Source organism: Myodes glareolus, chromosome 20, assembly GCF_982192425.1.
Source record: "Myodes glareolus chromosome 20, mMyoGla1.1, whole genome shotgun sequence".
NCBI classification, from domain to species: domain Eukaryota; kingdom Metazoa; phylum Chordata; class Mammalia; order Rodentia; family Cricetidae; genus Myodes; species Myodes glareolus.
The window spans coordinates 49,442,632-49,459,428 of NC_142045.1; the positions used below are offsets into that span (position 1 = coordinate 49,442,632).

A 16,797-nucleotide genomic window follows, 5' to 3' on the forward strand; every position below is an offset into this window, starting at 1 on the left:
TCAGGCAGTCGGTTGTCTCTGTCATCTACTGCACATTTTGGAAGCTGCTTAGACTTTCTATGGGGTTTCAAGATTAGATAGTCATATTTACCATCCTCCTATGATCTAGCCAAGCCATTTCCAATGCAAGATAGACTCCTTAGGATAGAATGTTTATTAAAACATTTAGCATATGTTCCTTGCTTAATATTGTTTATGCTGGTTGTAATTCTAATCTTATATGTGATATCTGCTCCTAGTATAAGTAGTTTTATATCGGGTTTGAAACTCTCTTATTTAAACAAAAGGGGAGGTGCTGTGGGAGCTTCTTCTGCTCCTTCAGCCAATAGCATTTAAGATACCAGCCCACTTGGGCATGGTCTCTTATACTATAATTGTGGCTGTAAAGCCTGCTCTCTCTCTTGCTTCCAGCTCTCACTACTGTCTGCTAGACTCTGTTCCTGTTCCCATTCATGCAGAGGATTGTGATTTAGGATAGTGATCTGTAAGTCTTCCCTAAATAAATAACCCTTTATTATACACAATTCTGAACTAGTGTGGGATTATTTTGTGTCTTCTGCCATCACATAACAAACTTCAGAGGAACTTTGCAGAATTTTATCACTACCAAAGATCCTTCAAGACCTACATTCTTAGTCATTGCCAGGATTTTGAGTGCTCTTTTAATAATTTTTATACCAATTTTCTGATCTACATTAGCAGACTTTAGTGAATCCAAGGCTGGGATGCATAAAAGTTGGTCAGAGCACCCTTCTTGTAGGCCAGATTTTAGCCTATGAAAAAGCAGTGCTCTTAGAGATTCTCCATCAACATCTCTAAGGGACTATGAGTAGGGTCTTCTGAGGACCACTAGACTTTCTAAAGGAGGTACAATGGACTGGATATTATACATTTTCTTTTCATGCAACAGAAGATCTTGCAGTTCACATTTTGATCTTTGGGTGTATTGATCCTTGATCACACTTCATGCCTTTAATGATTTCTAATCCATCATTCAGTGTTTTCCCACCACCTCTCACTGTGACACCCTTTCTTCCAACCCTTTTCATTGCTTCAGAAATGACGTTTCCATTTTGATGTCTTCATATGTAGGAACTGCAGCATGCTGAGCATTTTCTTCAAGGGTTGTCACTGGTTTAGACTGTGTTTTCAGTTCAGCAATTTGCAGTGTCACCAGCAACATTATACCTCACCTGGTTTCCAGTATATTAGCATCTTTGCTGATCCTCTCAAAGCCTTCTTTGACCACAGAACATGCCAGAAGAGTAGTAGTGAGTGGTGGTGTCATCCCCAGTCTCTTCATGTGTGTTACTGGCAACACTTTGAACAAGTTAGCTTTAATGCTTTATATTTATTCATTAAATCAATTGACTTTGTGAAGGTTACACCATGTTTTCTTACTTGGGGACTTGTTCAGCTCTGTTTATAACCACCATTCTTCCTTTGACCCCATTGTGACTGATGCAGTATTGACTAAAAGGTCCACACCTTGAGCAATAAGGCTAAGCTATCTGCACCAAAACTTGTATTTTTGCCCTGGACACTGGTCTTATCTGTATCAAGACTATGAATAGTCAAATTTTTTTACTGGGAACTGGTGGGAGCTCATGAATCAAGTCTGATTATCACAGTGAGTGAGGGCAGAAGTCTTTATTTTTTGGTGGCATCAGGGAAATTTATTTCACTTTGCAGAGCTCTCGGTTTAGATATGTACGTGGTGGCTGGTCAGCCTGTATTGTAGTACGGATCACGCATAATGTGACATGGTATGTTGCTTAGGTGTTTGGGTTTTTGTTTTTGTTTTTGTTTTTGTTTTTTCTATTTGACACAAGGCAGGGTCATCTGGGAAGAAAGAATACGTTCAGTTGAGAGAATGTATTCATCAGATTGTTTTAATGCAAGACCATGTAAGTGTTTTCTTGATTAATGACCAATATGGAAGGGCTTAGCCCGTTGTGGGAGATGCCACTCCTGGGCAGCTGTTCCTGCGTGGCATTAAAAAAAAGCAAGCTGAGATAGCTATGGAGAACTAGCTAGTAATCAGAGTTCCTCTATGGCCTCTACTTCAGTTCCTGCCTCCCGGTTCCTGCCTGTTGCACCTGTCTTATCAGTAATGAAGACACAACACCGGACTCTTCTTAACAGCAGTTTATTCAGGACCTTTGAATAATCTTCTCACCCTTTCGCTACCTCTCGCAACCTCTCGCCCCGGGGAAAAGCCAGTCTACAGCTTAAATAACCTCTGGGTAGCCAACCCCAGCAAGTCACATGGGAAATGCAGATAGGTCCAGAGACACGGAAGCAAGCCAGATGTTTAGCATTAGCCATATATGGAGTTGATCACACCTGAGAGCATTCACCGTTGGGAAGGTGGAAGGTGGGAATCAGCGCCACCTGTAAGGTGTGGCATCATGTGGCTCTCTACACCTGCCCTCCTTGATTTCCTTTGATGAACTGTAAGCCAAATAAACCCTTTCTTCCCCATATTATTTTTGGTCATAGTATTTTATCACTACAACAGAAACCAAACTAGGATGCAGGGTAAGGAAGCGTTTTTGTTTGACCCATGAGGCTAACAGTCCCACATCCAATGGGAATTGATTCTAGTCTCAGGAAAGAAGCATTTTAACCAGGCGTATAGAGATTGGTGTGTAACCTAGAGCCTATTCTTATTACCTGTAAGGCTGCAGCAGTTTCTCTGGTAAATAGCCTGGTGGTGGCAGATCTGCCCGGTAGATAGATCTGTATGAGAAACCAAATGAAAAGCCAAACCCACTAAGAATACATATGTTTTCTTTCTTAAAAAGTTTTTTAACTGAAATAGAATTTCATGACTTTCCCTCCCTTTCCTTCCTCCAGCCACTCCCAGCTACCCTTTCTCAAACCCTTCTCATGGTTCCCACTCTCCAGTTAATTGCCTATTATTCTTTAATTATATTTGTTACATACACATGTTTGTATATTTACACACACTCATATACAAATAAACTGTTTAGCTTGATTTTTGTTTGTGTGTCTAGGATTTCAAGGCTGATAACTTCATAGTGAACAACCAATAAGAGGTCTCGTCACTAGGAGACACTAATTATCCTTCTATCTAGGATTTCAAGGCTGATAACTTCATATTGAACAACCAATAAGAGGTCTCGTCACTAGGAGACACTAATTATCCTTCTATCATGCAATAGATGCCTGCAGTTCTTTGCTTAGATGTGGTACCCTGGGAAACTGTGTCCATTCACACTGAGATGGCCATTGATATTACTATTGTTCTGGCCTCGTTTACACAGCCATTTCTAGGAGAGATCATTTCCCAGCAGACTTCCTGGTATTCTGGCTCTTATAATCTCCTCCATTCCATTCCAGTCATGACAATCCCTGGGATGTATCTGTAGGGACTGGAATGTAGGTGCATCTGTTGGGGCTGGGATCCCCAGAACTGTTGACCTCTCTCTGATTATGCTGACTTGTGGTTTTCGTGGTGGTCTCCACTTACTATAAAGAGAGACTTATTTAATGAGGGGTGTAGTAGCTAACCTTGTCTGTGGGTATGAAGATAAGATTTAGAATGTAGTAAGGAATTAGCTTGGTCTAGCATATTGACAGTAGTAGATTCTTTTCTAAGGTCCATGACCTCACTAGTTCTGGGAAGTCAGCTAGGTTTTCAGTACCAGACATGTTTTTCTTACTGTTGAGTGGACCTTAAGTGCAGTTAGATGGTTGTTGGATGTCACCATCATGTGAATGCTACTTCTTAGACCTGCACAGAACCTTGTCATGCTGGCAGTAGCCATGGTTCTGGAGCTGGGTAGGACTCTCTAATTGCTCCAGGTTCTGCAGCTGGGTAGGACTCTCTAATTGCTCCCTCCCTTGGCAGCATGCATATTAGCATCCTGGAAGCTAGCCAACAGCAAGGAGGCTCTCAGGTCAGATCCAGCTCGAGTCATCCAAGTTGTGTGTCCGAAGTGTGTGGTTTCTTCAGCAGGAGTCATAGACCTTCAACCTCTGTTCAGCAACAAAGGGCTACATCATTACATTCATCAATACTGCCCTGGGAGTTACTGGGACTATTCTGACCAATCCTTTGAAAGGAGGTTTCTTGTGTTTGGCACTAGAGTTTTTGTTAATCTATGTTCTCTGGTGGGGAGCATGTCAGCCTGAGTAGTTTAAGCTCCTTTAAGACATATATGTATGTATACATATGTGTGTATGTATACATACATACCAATGTATATTGTGAATAATTTTAGGTAAATATAAAACAATAGATACTTTGAGACTTTATAAACAACCTTGGTGTTATTTGGCCTCCCTTCTCTGTCTGTATGTTTCTTTAGGTACATAGAAAAGTTTTTTAAAGTTTAAACACCATTAAAATATGTATGAGTCAACCTAAAAAGAAACACAGAGAAATGGGCTTTGCAAAGGCAAGATCTGATTCAAGAGAGGCAGAACACGGGAATCTGTGCCATGGCAAGCCTACAGGCTTCCAGAAGGAAGTTGGGCTCTGAGAGGCAGAATTAGGAGGGTTATGTAAGCTGCTGTGAGACACAGAAGGCTCTGGTTATAGAGTCTGTTGTGGGAAGTGGTGCCAGATCATTAGTGGAGACTGTCTGATATAAATGCCTATAAGTGTCTATCCAGTTGGCCACCTGTGTGACTCTGAGTAAGTTGAGATTTTCTGGAATCTTCTGTCACAGTTTCTGATGCAAGCAACTATGAATAAGGACCATCTATGGCCTGCCTCTGTTCAGCCAAGTTTAGCCATGGCAACTTCATTTTGATTTTGACAAATTTCCCATAAGTAGGCATAAACCCTTACAATCTAACAAGAAAATAGTAATACAATTGTAAATCAAATCTGAACAAAAGTGTGAAACCTGTAAAATGTGAATGAGCAGCACCAATGGAATGCGGCTGTTTGGGGATTTTGTTTGACTTGGAGCACTACTTGTAGATTGATTATTCGGTGCTAATTTCAGTAGTGAAGAATGTTCTAGGTCTATGTGAGTAATTGCCCATATGCGTGTGATTCCCTGGGTCTCTATATTCCTTCTAGAGAGAAAGCTTTGTTCCTAAGTGTGGGGTAGAAGCCACTTGGTTTTTGCCCAGCATGGGTGTGACAGTGAAGCATTAGGACCACCTCAGACAGAGGCTGAAATTCAGTGTAGAATTTCATTCACAGTTAAAGACTGTCTTCTAGAGGCAGAATGGTCCCAGACTCTACCACATCCCTACTTGGATTTGGTGTATATATGTATCCGAGGCTTTTCTGTCTGCCTCCCCACCCATGGGGAGTCCTACATCTTTCCTAACAAATGATTCTTATTTCCTTACAGAAGGATGGGTTGGCATAGATAGTAAAATAGGAAAAGGATGTTTATCATTGCCACTAATTTATTCATAAGTCTTTGAAGGGAGGTTCATTGCTGTGGTTCCAATCTTGCCTTGTTTGATGTTACATCACAGTACTTTTCCTTGCGTTAGACACTTCTCCTGTGGAATTTCATTAGATTAGAACATTGTCAGATATTCATCCAAACCTTCCATCTTCTAATTGCTAAAAAAAGAGTGTTGGACTTGTATCTTTATGGATGTTTAAAAAATTAAGTAATGACTCAGGAATTAAGTAACTGTACAACTTTTTAATATCAATTTTGGCATTGACACTGCCAACACATCAATAACCATTTGAAGAAGAATCAGCAGAACATCTTTTTAAAGGAGGCTAAATTGGGTTAAAGGCATTCCTTGGCATCTCTGTCCTCCCTCGCTTTCCCTTCTCACCCTCACTCTCTTTCTCAAATGTATATCCCAAATAATTAGTTATTGTTTTGATCGACACTGGGGATGTGCAAAGTACCCTTGGTTTGAATATCCCTTCTTCCCTAAAATATGAGGAAAGAAGTGCAATATTACTAAGGGACAGAAAGTGGCATCTTACAGAATTTACTCCTCCCATGCTAATCATTTGAAAACTAATAACTATTGAGACTAAGGAATTTCCATTATTATCAGAGGAGGCAAAATATTAAAATATAACTGATATGAAATTAGTGAATTTGGAAATGCTAACTGTTGCACTTTGAATGATGGAGTCCTGCCAATTCATATGCTGACCCCCAATATCCATTATGATAGGGTCAAAAAGTGAGGTCCAAAGCCCCTCCTGTTCCACCAGGGACTCAGCTTCTTGGTGAAGGTATAGGGTCCCCCTAGTTCTTCCTGGTGTCCTTTCCAGTCCCTTGTGACTCCGCCAACTCACAGAACCTCTCTCTGCCAGAACCCACAGCTGTCACACTATGCTGGGACTCAGGTAAGAGCATCACTTAGCCTCATTAGAGAAGCTTCCTCCTGCAGTGGATGGAAATTAACACAGAGACCCACAATTGGACAGGGTGCAGAGTATAAGAGATTTTGGAGTACTCAGTCCTAAAGAGAGATAGGTTATCTTTACCAATCCCTCCCTTCAAGGTTCAGGGAGCTATGCAGAAAAGGAGGAGGAAAGATTCCAAGAGCTAGAGAAAATGGATGACTCTGAGGAACCAGCATCATCCAGATACAACATGCCTGACATACATATGAATTCACAAAGTCTATGCCAGCATGTGCAAACCTGAGCAGGTTCAAACCAGTCAAAATCCCAGCGCCGAGGGGAGAAGTGGAAATAAACCCCCACCTCTAACCAAGAAGCTATTTGCAATTGATACCTGCTGGGGATGGAAAAAAATCATTATTATTCAATGGAGTATCACTGGCTATATCAACCACACTCTAGGAAAGCTTCATACCTGGCACAATTGGCCAACACAGAAGAGATTCCATGATTTTTTTAGTGGGCCTTTTGTTTGTTTTGGTAGTATTTGTCTTATTTATTTTCTTATTTCTAGTTTGCTTTATTTTTGGTAGTCTTTGTTTTATTCTCTTCTTCTTCTTCTGAGAGAGAGAGAACATGAAATTAAAGTTGAGTAGGTATGGAGGATCTAGGAGAAAGTGGGGAGGTAAAAGATTGTGATAAAAATAAATTGTAAATTTAAAAAAGAAAAATTTAAAAAAGAAAAAAGGAATAAAAGGCAAAGTCCCATGTGAAAGAGGGGAGTGATGTTTTTGCTCATGAGTGAAGCTAAAGGGAGGCACATTTTCTTGCAGATGAACTGACATCAAGAAGCGCTAACCATTGCTGGGCCATGGTGATGCACGCCTTTAATCCCAGCACTGTCTTTCTGAGGCAGAGGCAGACGTGTCTCTGTGAGTTCAAGGCCAACCTGGTCTACAGAGTGAGTTCCAGGACAGCCAGGACTGTTATACAGAGAAACTCTGCCTCAAAAGACCAAAAAATATTGCTAAGCATGTAGCAAAAAGAAAATTTCCAAAGATCCTGCCTCTGCTAATGTCCCGGTCTTCCAGCCTCTAACGCTGTGAGAGGAAAGCTCTGCTATTCAGAAAGTGCAGTGCACGGCATCTTCTTACCCCAGCTGGGAAGGCAAAGCACATCACTGTTTTACAACCGCTGACCGTTAGCAAATAGAGAAAGCACTGGTCTTCATTACTGTATTCCACAAACAGGACTTGAACTTTTGAACCTTGAACGAGGTACTGAGAATACACGTACTATTTTTTTCCCTCTAAAGTAGAGGTTCTCAACCTGTGGGCTGTGACCTTTTTGGGGGTCAACCCTTTCACAGGGGTCACCTAAGACCATCAGAAAACACAGATATTTACATTAATATTGATAACAGTACCAAAGTAGAGCTACGAAATAGCAAAGAGATAATTTCATGATTGGGGTCAGCACAACATGAGGGACTGTATAAAAGGGTCACAGCATCAGGAAGGTTGAGAACCACTGCTCTGAACCATCTTTCTATGGGTTACTCTCTGGAACAGTGTCAGTCCTACAGTTCCACCCCAAGGACGTTTCCTGTGCAGAGTAGTGAGTTGGTGCCCGACCTGTACTTTGCCTTTCACGTGTGTATATTATTAGACGACCTTTAGCTATTCAAATGGGTCCATCAACTCCAGATCTTCACAGAAAGGCTCAACTCTTAGATATTCTTGTCCTGTTATGATAGAAACAGTTTTTTTCCCTATAATGTATTCTGAGCACTGTTTCTCCTCCCTCATCTCCTCCCAGATCCTCTGCCTCCCACACATCTAACTCCATGCCTTCTTTCTCTCTTTCGAAAGTGGGCAAGAAACCCCAAACAAACAAAAAACAGAACAAAAAAATCCCAGACCAGAATACAACAAAACCATGAGAAAATAAAACAAAACAAGAAAAAGCAGGAGAATTACTTATAAATGTAGAGACACATAGAAAAACCATAAAGCAAAATCAGAAACAATAATATATGCACATAAGACGACTAAAAAGACCCAGACAAAGAATTATAAGAAAAAAAAACTTCCAAAATAACCCCTGAGTTAGTTTGAGTTGGCTGCCAACTACTGGGCATGGGCCTGCCCTTAAGTGAGTTTTTTTTTCCCAGTGAGCCTTCATTGGAAAAAATAAAAAGAATCTAATTTTTACTTTGTAAGTGTTAGCCAATTGGAGATATCTTCTTGGTTAGGGGTGTGAGCTCATGTCCACGCCCTCCTCTCAGCACTGGTCCCCCATCTGGCTTGGACTTGTGTAGACTTTCTGCAGTGTCATTATCTCTGTGAATTCATATGTGTGCCAGTCCTGTCGTGTCTGGAAGGCATTGAGTCCTTGGTGTTCTCCATTCCTGCTGGCTCTTAGAATCTTTCTGCCTCTTCTTCTGCAAAGTTCCCTAGGCCTGATAGGAGAGGTTTGCTGGAGACATTTCATTTAGGACTGGGTCCAAATGGGTCCAGTTAGGACTTTATTCCAAAGTCTCTCACTCTTCACATATCGCAGTTGTGGGTCTCTGTATTTGTTCCATCTGTTGCAGGTGGAAGCCTCTCTGATGGGTGAGCTAGACGTTAATTGAGTTGTTGGTCAAAGAGCTTGGACAACTCTGTTTGTTGGCGAGGCTATTGGTTGCTCTCCACAAACAGATGGAGGGGCCCTATTGCTAAAGATAACACTTACATATCTCATTGAACACTGAGAAGTTGACTTAGAACCTAACGACAGCCTTCACTCCTAGTGATTAGTGTTCATAGTACTAGAAGGTTCCCTGCATGCTTCCAGAGGAGAGAGGTTAACACCAATACAGTTACAAACCCTTCAGTTTACAATGGTTTTTGCAGCAGTTGCAAAGGTTATATGGTTTGCTGGTGCACTAAAGGCATAAATGTGGGAGTGACCAATCATTATCTGATTGAGACAATGGCTTTATGGGTATATACTCATTTCCAAACTGATCAACTTCAGTTATATTTCAGTTAGGTTGAAAGGTCGGTTCAAAGAAGATGACCAAGCGATAAAGAGGAACTAAGACATGGGGTCTGGGATCTGGCTCTGTTTATTTTGAGAGCATTGCTTATACACATATTTATGCTAAGAAATCGCCCAGACCTTTGGCATTTTTGAGCAAAGAAGAGATTCTCGAAAATATTTCTCTTCATTCACCCACATATCTTGCACGTTCTAAAACCCAACATGACCTGAAAGTTATCTGCTAGGCCTGTCTGATTCAATTATGCATGGACGTCCTACATAAAATTCATTCTGTAGCTAAAGCACTTGCATAAGAACACATACCAGCTTTAGACAACTCCGAGTTTGAACTTAGATTCACTTCTTGCTTCCAATTTTTTTTTTGTGTGTGTGTTTGTTTTGAGGCAGGGTTTCTCCACGTAGCTCTACCTGTCCTGGAACTTGCTCTATGGACCAGGCTGGCCTTGAACTCACCTGACGCTGCCTCACGAGTGCTGGAATTAAAGGTGTATACCATCATGCCTTGTCCATTTTTCCCCTTAAATTAAAAAGGATAATTTTTTCTCTCATGTCACTTTTCATGCAGTAGGTGTCCAGGAATATAGGATGACTAAATGACTGGATTATTGAGATAAAATGCATGAGTATGACAAGCTTACTTAAAACAACTGTGGGAAGAAGAAGAAACAGTTCACTCCTGTAGTGAAATGCCTTTTCTTTTTTCTCTAAGGGTCCCTGCTTCATTTAGAAAAACAAGGACAGAATTGGGGAAGAAGTCATTTGGTTTTCAATCTCCACTGGAGGTAACTGGAGGAAACATCAAAGAATATAATCTTAGATTTTAGTCAAAATGTCAAATTTAACTCATAGTAAAAACATTTGAATTTTAACTTTGGAGTCAGAATTCTGGATGACATTATTAATATCCTTAACTTTATTATTATTATTATGTGATAAATGTTCACTGAGTAGTTTCTCATCAGCGATTAGTAAATAGAACTTGCATTTCAGGATATATTTCTGAGGATAACATCAAGCAGTCCACACAGGGATGAACGTGACTTTCCATGAAGATGGTTAAGGACCCTCATATTAAGGCTACATGCATGCACATTAGGAATCTGAAGAAAATTGTATCGCAAAGTGAGAGGAAAATTTCTCAGTTGTAATATTTATATGTAAAATATTATAAACATTGGTTATTATATCAATATTTTAAAAGTTTATATAATTAAAAGTGAATGCTTTGGATCTAAGCCATGGTTGATCTGATTCATAGGTCCATACTGACATTGTAGAATTATGGATTCTTCTAGAATCCCAGATTTGAAAACTGTCATATATCTATGACAATACAGATATAATTATATCTGTATTGGTGTGCTATATTGTCTGTCTGTCTCTGTCTTGCTTTCATTCTGGCACTGGACACTGAACCCAGATCTTGTACATGCTAGGCAGTGACCTACCACTACCTTAGTTCTCCTGTGTTTGGCAAAAGCTGGCAGGCTGCATGCATATACAGCTCTAATGAAGTATAGGTACAGGGTAATATGTCTTGTCCCTGTTCTGAATGCTAATGGGCCAGGCAGTGTTTAAATGAATACAGTTTCTGTGTGACTATTTCGGGTGTAAGATAGCCGGGTGGCTGGGATGACAAGCATCCCGCTCCTCCTGTTACACATTCTGAACAATAAAAAATTTTTGGATGTGCCACCATGTCCAATATCAAGTTATACTAAGAACTATAGTAATAAAAACTTCATGGTACTGGCATGGAAACAGACTTGCTGATCAAGGACACTTGATCAACCCAACCACAAGGGCAATTGCACAACTATGTTCTTTGTGACTTTATTCAAAATAGTAAAAAACTGGAAACAACTTAGATGTCTCTCAACAGAAAAAATGAATAAAGAATATGGTGCGTTTCCACAATGGAAATAGCTGTTTAAAAAAGTGACATCATGAAATTTTGAGGCAAGTGGATAGAACTAGAAAAAAATCATTCTGAGTGAATTGAATTGAAGACTGGCAATAAATCCATACACATATGGACTTCTGAATTTTTATAAAGAAGCCAGGAATACACACTGGACCAATGACATCATATTCAATAAGTTGTGTTCATCAAATTGAAAGTCTGCATGGAGAAGAATGCAAATTGATCCATATTTACCAGCCTGCACCAAACTAAAGTTTAAGTGGATTAAAGACCTCAACATGAAACCAAGTACACTGAACTTGATAGAATGGAAAGTGGAGAATATCCTGGAACTCATTGGCCGATAAGATGACTTTCTTAACAGAATACCAATTGAGCAGTTACTAAGATCAACGATTAGTAAATGGGACCCCATGAAACTGAAAAACTTCTGTAAGGCAAACGACACCATCAATAGGACAAAATAGCAACCCACAGAATGGGGAAAGGTCTTAACTAACCCCACATCTGACAGAAGACTGATTTCCAAAGTATATAAGGAACTCAAGAAACCAGACATCAAAAAAACTTAAATAAGCCAATTAAAATGGGATACAGATATAAATAGAATTCCCAACAGAAGAATCTAAGATGGTTGAGAAACACTTAAAAGAAATATTCAATTTCCTTAACTACCAGGAAAATGCAAATCAAAATGACTCTGAGATTTCATCTTACATCTGTCAGATTGTCTAAGATCAAAAACACAAGTGACAGCTCATGCTGGAGAGGATATGGAGCAAGGGGAACACTCCTCCATTGCTGGTGGGAGTGTAAACCCATAAGCCACTTTGGAAATCAGTGTGGAGTTACTCAAAAAATTTGGAATTGATCTACCTCAAGATCCAACTTTAATACTCTTGAGTTTATACCCAAAGGTTTATACACTCCATTCTACCACAAAGACACTAGCTCAACCATGTTCATTGTGGCTTTATTCATAATAGCCAGAAACTGGAAACAATCTGGATGTCCTACAATTGAAGAATGGATAAAGAGAATGTGGTACATTTACACAATGAAGTATTTATTACTCAGCTGCGAAAAAAAGTGGCATAAAGAAATTTGCAGGCAAATGGATGAAACTAGAAAAAAATTATCCTGTGTGATTGAGGTAACCCAGATCCATAAAGACAAACATGTCCATTATAAGTGGACAGCAGCCATCAAGTAAATGATAACCATGCTACAAGAGAGGTTAAGTAAAGTAGAGGGCTCTAGAGTGCAGTTATCTCACTAGGAGGGGGAAATAGAAATGATTTTATGGGAGGTCTGGGGTTGGGCGGGATGGAGTGAGGTGATTAGGTGCGGGGGGGGGGAAGATGTGGTGGAGGGGGAGAGTGTTGAGAGAGGGGTCTAGAATTGAGGGGGGCATATTGGGATAGTGGTATGGAAACTTTTTTTTCTTAATTTTTTGGTTTTTTGAAATAGGGTTTCTCTGTAGCTTTTGGAGCCTGTCCTGAAACTAGCTCTTGTAGACCAGGCTGGCCTCGAACTCACAGAGATCCACCTTCCTCTGCCTTCCGAGTGCTGGGATTAAAGGCGTGCGCCACCACTGCCTGGCTGGGAAATGGTTCTGGGGCCCTGGCTGCTTCTGCCAAGCTCAGTGGGATACCCTGGAACTTTGGGAATCCTTTGAGACTCCTTTGAAGAATCCTCCTTATTCTTCTCTTATCATCATACTCTGTACACTTTAAAGCTTGTGCCTGACTAGTCATAATTGCTGGATTGCTGCCGATTTTCCCACAAAGGACCCTAATTTTCATGGAGTATAGTTTTAGGCTAATATTAATATAAAAGCAAACTTACTTTTTAGTTTTATAAATGTAGAATAAATGAAAATTGTTTCTTGGTTATGAGCAGCCTGAAATATGGATTTGACTATGTAATATAGGCAGTGAAGAACCTTTATGGCTTAATAAATCACATTTCATAATTAAGTAAAAACTAATATGGTATAATACCAAATATAAGTTTTTTTCCCTTTAAGGAAGCAGTCTTAAAATTAAATGGAAACATTGCCCTGTAAATGCCCTAAGAAGAAGTGTGTGTGTGTGTGTGTGTGTGTGTGTGTGTGTGTGTGTGTGTGTTTAGTTACTCACATTTTATATTTGTCAGGAATGGAATTTACTCATATAGTGTTGTGGACTGCTTGGCTGTCCTGATGATGTCCAGTTGCGTATTTTCTTTCTCTAATAAGATCTCATCTACACTTGAGCATCATTGCCTCAGCCTTTCTGCTCTGATTGACAAAGTGAGAGAGTGAGAGGTAGGGAGTTTGGAGCCTTGTAGGGATGGTCAATCCTTCAGATTTTTAAGATCACTTCCTCATCAAAACTCTTAAACATGGAACTTCCTTGTTCTATCAGGAAACCCCTTGGTCCTGACCTCAAAACCACTGACCAGACCTGGGGCTGAGACCTGTTCCTCATGGGCACAGAGGAAGGAGAGGATTCTCATCATGTCCCTCAGGTGTGGCCTCCACATTCTCCATCTCATGGGCACAGCCTCTGATCCCCAGGGGACCCCCAAGACAGAGAGCTTGGGTTCCTGTTAGCGATACCCAGAATAAAACCTCTGCAACATGGGACTGTGTGACTGGTGTGCAAAACACATCCTGGGTCACCTGCCATCACAGGTTAGGTTTGAGGGTAGAGGATAGAAGTGAGCAATCCAAGACTCGGCTGTGTGGACTTGATTTTCTTACTGATGTTCACTTGATTTTTCTTGAATAAATGACCATTTTCCAGATGTCCTTAAAACAATCAAAGAGCTTGTGCTGTGATTACTGACCCACGTCCTTTTTCTAAGACAAGTGTGTGTTAAGATGCAAATTTTGTGATAATTTTTAGAAAATGAATAGCTAATGGATGAATAAGCATATTCTTTCATTCATTGCCTTAAAAGGAAGACTATTAATGACGGCTGACTTTCTTTCATTTGACAACGCTCTCCCCCTGAAGTCCTTTGTCCTTCTCTGAAAGAGCTGTCCACAGCCTCTTCTACAAGTTCCAGCCACCTGGGTCTCAAGGAGAGCCGCAGTCCTTTCTGCAACATGAGGTTTGCCATTAACTAAAATAACATTTGAAGGTTACCTGGCCTGTAGAAGTCTGAAGCCAGACCCTCTAATCCCTGCTGTGTCTTGAATAGGAACTGTTTCCCCGCAGACCGGGTCCCAGATTGCCGCTGCTCCTTCACGAGGTTGTCTCTGCTCATACTGAGACACGATGCTTTTGTCTACAAAACTGATCTTTGAGAACTGCACAATAGACTTATTAAAAAATGTTGTTGCAGAGTTAATGAAATCACTCAACAGGTAAACGTGCTTGTTACCAAGCTTAATGACCCGAGTTTCAGCCCCGGAACCCACAGGGTAGAAGGACAGAAATGATGTCTACATGTTGTCCTCTGACCTCCATATTCACACGGTGACACAGGTACCCCCTATCCCTACTGAGATAAATGGAATATGTGAAATAAAAATGGAAAAATGATGCTGCAATGTCTTAAATAAGCTGATGGTTTTTGGTTTTTGCATTCGGCTACATCCATAGCTCTCCCTGGCTGCATGGGTTACAGGTTGGACAAGGTCTGTGGAACCCACTTGGTGAACAGAGACCCCTGGAGGTAGTCCTTGAGAATTACAGTTGAGCTCCGCTTTGGTCCGCCCTTTGCTTCCCCATCGGCACCAGGTAATGAGAATGTCAACTGCAGGCTTCTACCTTCCTACCATAATGGACTGTAGCCCTTTCAAATGTGAGCCAAGATGAATCCCTCCTCCTTTAAGGAGCTTCTTGCCAGAATTTGGTCATAGTGATGAGAAGTAACTAATAAAATCCTCTTTGTTTCAGCCACAGTGTGCCTCAGTCTACAGTTTATTGCTCATTATAGAATTTTTTTCTACTCTTCCACCAAAAGCCTTCAGTTAAAATTCACCCAGTGCATATTTTATCTATGGAGACTCTAGATAACTCAGCATTTTTTTCCCCAGAAGAAACAAGATATGTAATCAGTCAGTCAATTAATTACCCAATGATTAACTATCCTTACCCATATGTAAGCCTATCTTCATTGATGCCTCCAGTCTCTGGTTTTAATTAGGAGCTGCTGTACTGTGATTGGCCTGTGCAAAGGCCCAGCTGGCAGAGATCAGAGGACAACTACAGCCTGGCAGGCAGCAAGACACCCAGGGTCTCCGTGTGAGAATCAGAAAGCCACTGAAATCTTCTGAGCCCTAAGTGAGCTTGGAAACAGACAGTCAAGTCTCCTAGACTCAGGCTAGCTCCACCCACAACAGCTGCTGTTCTTGGTAGTCATCTCATAGTACTGGTATCTTCAAAATGCTGGACTTTTCACTGAAACTGGGCTGGGCTCTCACTGCTAGCTACTCTTGGGTTCTCTTCAGGGCCTCTGACCCTGCTACACAATACCTGCTCTCAGCTCCTCTCCATGGTCCGTTTAATCCCGGGCTTTCTACTGCAGCCGAGGCTGCATCTTCAGCAATGACTTCTCCTGGTCTCTCCTGGTGCCAAGCCTCAGTTGCTCTCCATGACTCCTTCATGATTTCAAAACCAGTCTGAGCTGGGAAACTTTTACACACTACCAAGTTGGGCTGCCGGCACAAGGCACAATCCTGGCCTCTTCTGCACCGTAGCCTGTGTACGCTGACCCTGAGGAAACGTATCCCGGAATATTTTGACTCAGTGATGCTGATCTCTTCTTAATCACAGCGGATTCATCATCCCCAGATGTAAAGTATTGATTGTTCCAGCAAAGCAAAGATTTCACTTTAGTGGTGCTAATCTATTAATCACAGCAGATGCTTCCTCTTTAGCAGGCCAGCACCACAAGTTCTTAATTCAAATAATCACATAAATGTCCCTGATAGTCTTTGGTTCCCTCAGAAACCTCACAAAGCAGGCCTCCGCCATCTACGCTGCTCTTCGCATTATCTTGCGAGTCCCCACGACAACTCATTAAGCTCTAAACGCTCAAGGACTTTTCTAATTCAAAGTTCCAAACTCCTTCTACAGTTCTCCCCAGTGTATCATCAGGCCCGTCACAGCAGTATCCCACGAGACTGGTACCCATTTCTGTCTTAGTGTTTCTACTGGTGTGATAACGCACCACGACCATAAGAAACTTGGAGGGTAAAGGGTTTATTTCAGTTTATACTTCCAAATCATAGTTCGCCCCTGAAGGAAATCAGGGGGAACCTGGAGGCGGGAACTGATTCAGAGACCATGAAGGCGAGGAGTGCTGCTTACTGACTTGCTTCTCACGACTTGCTCAGCTTCCAGGACCATCTGCCTAGGGGTGGCACCACACATACTGAGCTGGGCCATCCTACATCAATCATAACTCAAGAAAATTCCCCACAGGCCAGTTTGGTGAGGACATATTCTCAACTGAGGTTCCTTTCCCCCAAAGGACTCCAGCTTGTGTCAAACTGACACAAAGCTCGGCAGCA

The 16,797-nt window shown here is 41.2% G+C and overlaps 1 pseudogene; it reads right to left on the reverse strand.

The window, feature by feature from the left end:
- Nucleotides 1-562: 562 nt before the first annotated feature.
- On the reverse strand, nucleotides 563-15,888 carry LOC125397519 (60 kDa heat shock protein, mitochondrial pseudogene; annotated as a pseudogene).
- Nucleotides 15,889-16,797: the final 909 nt, after the last annotated feature.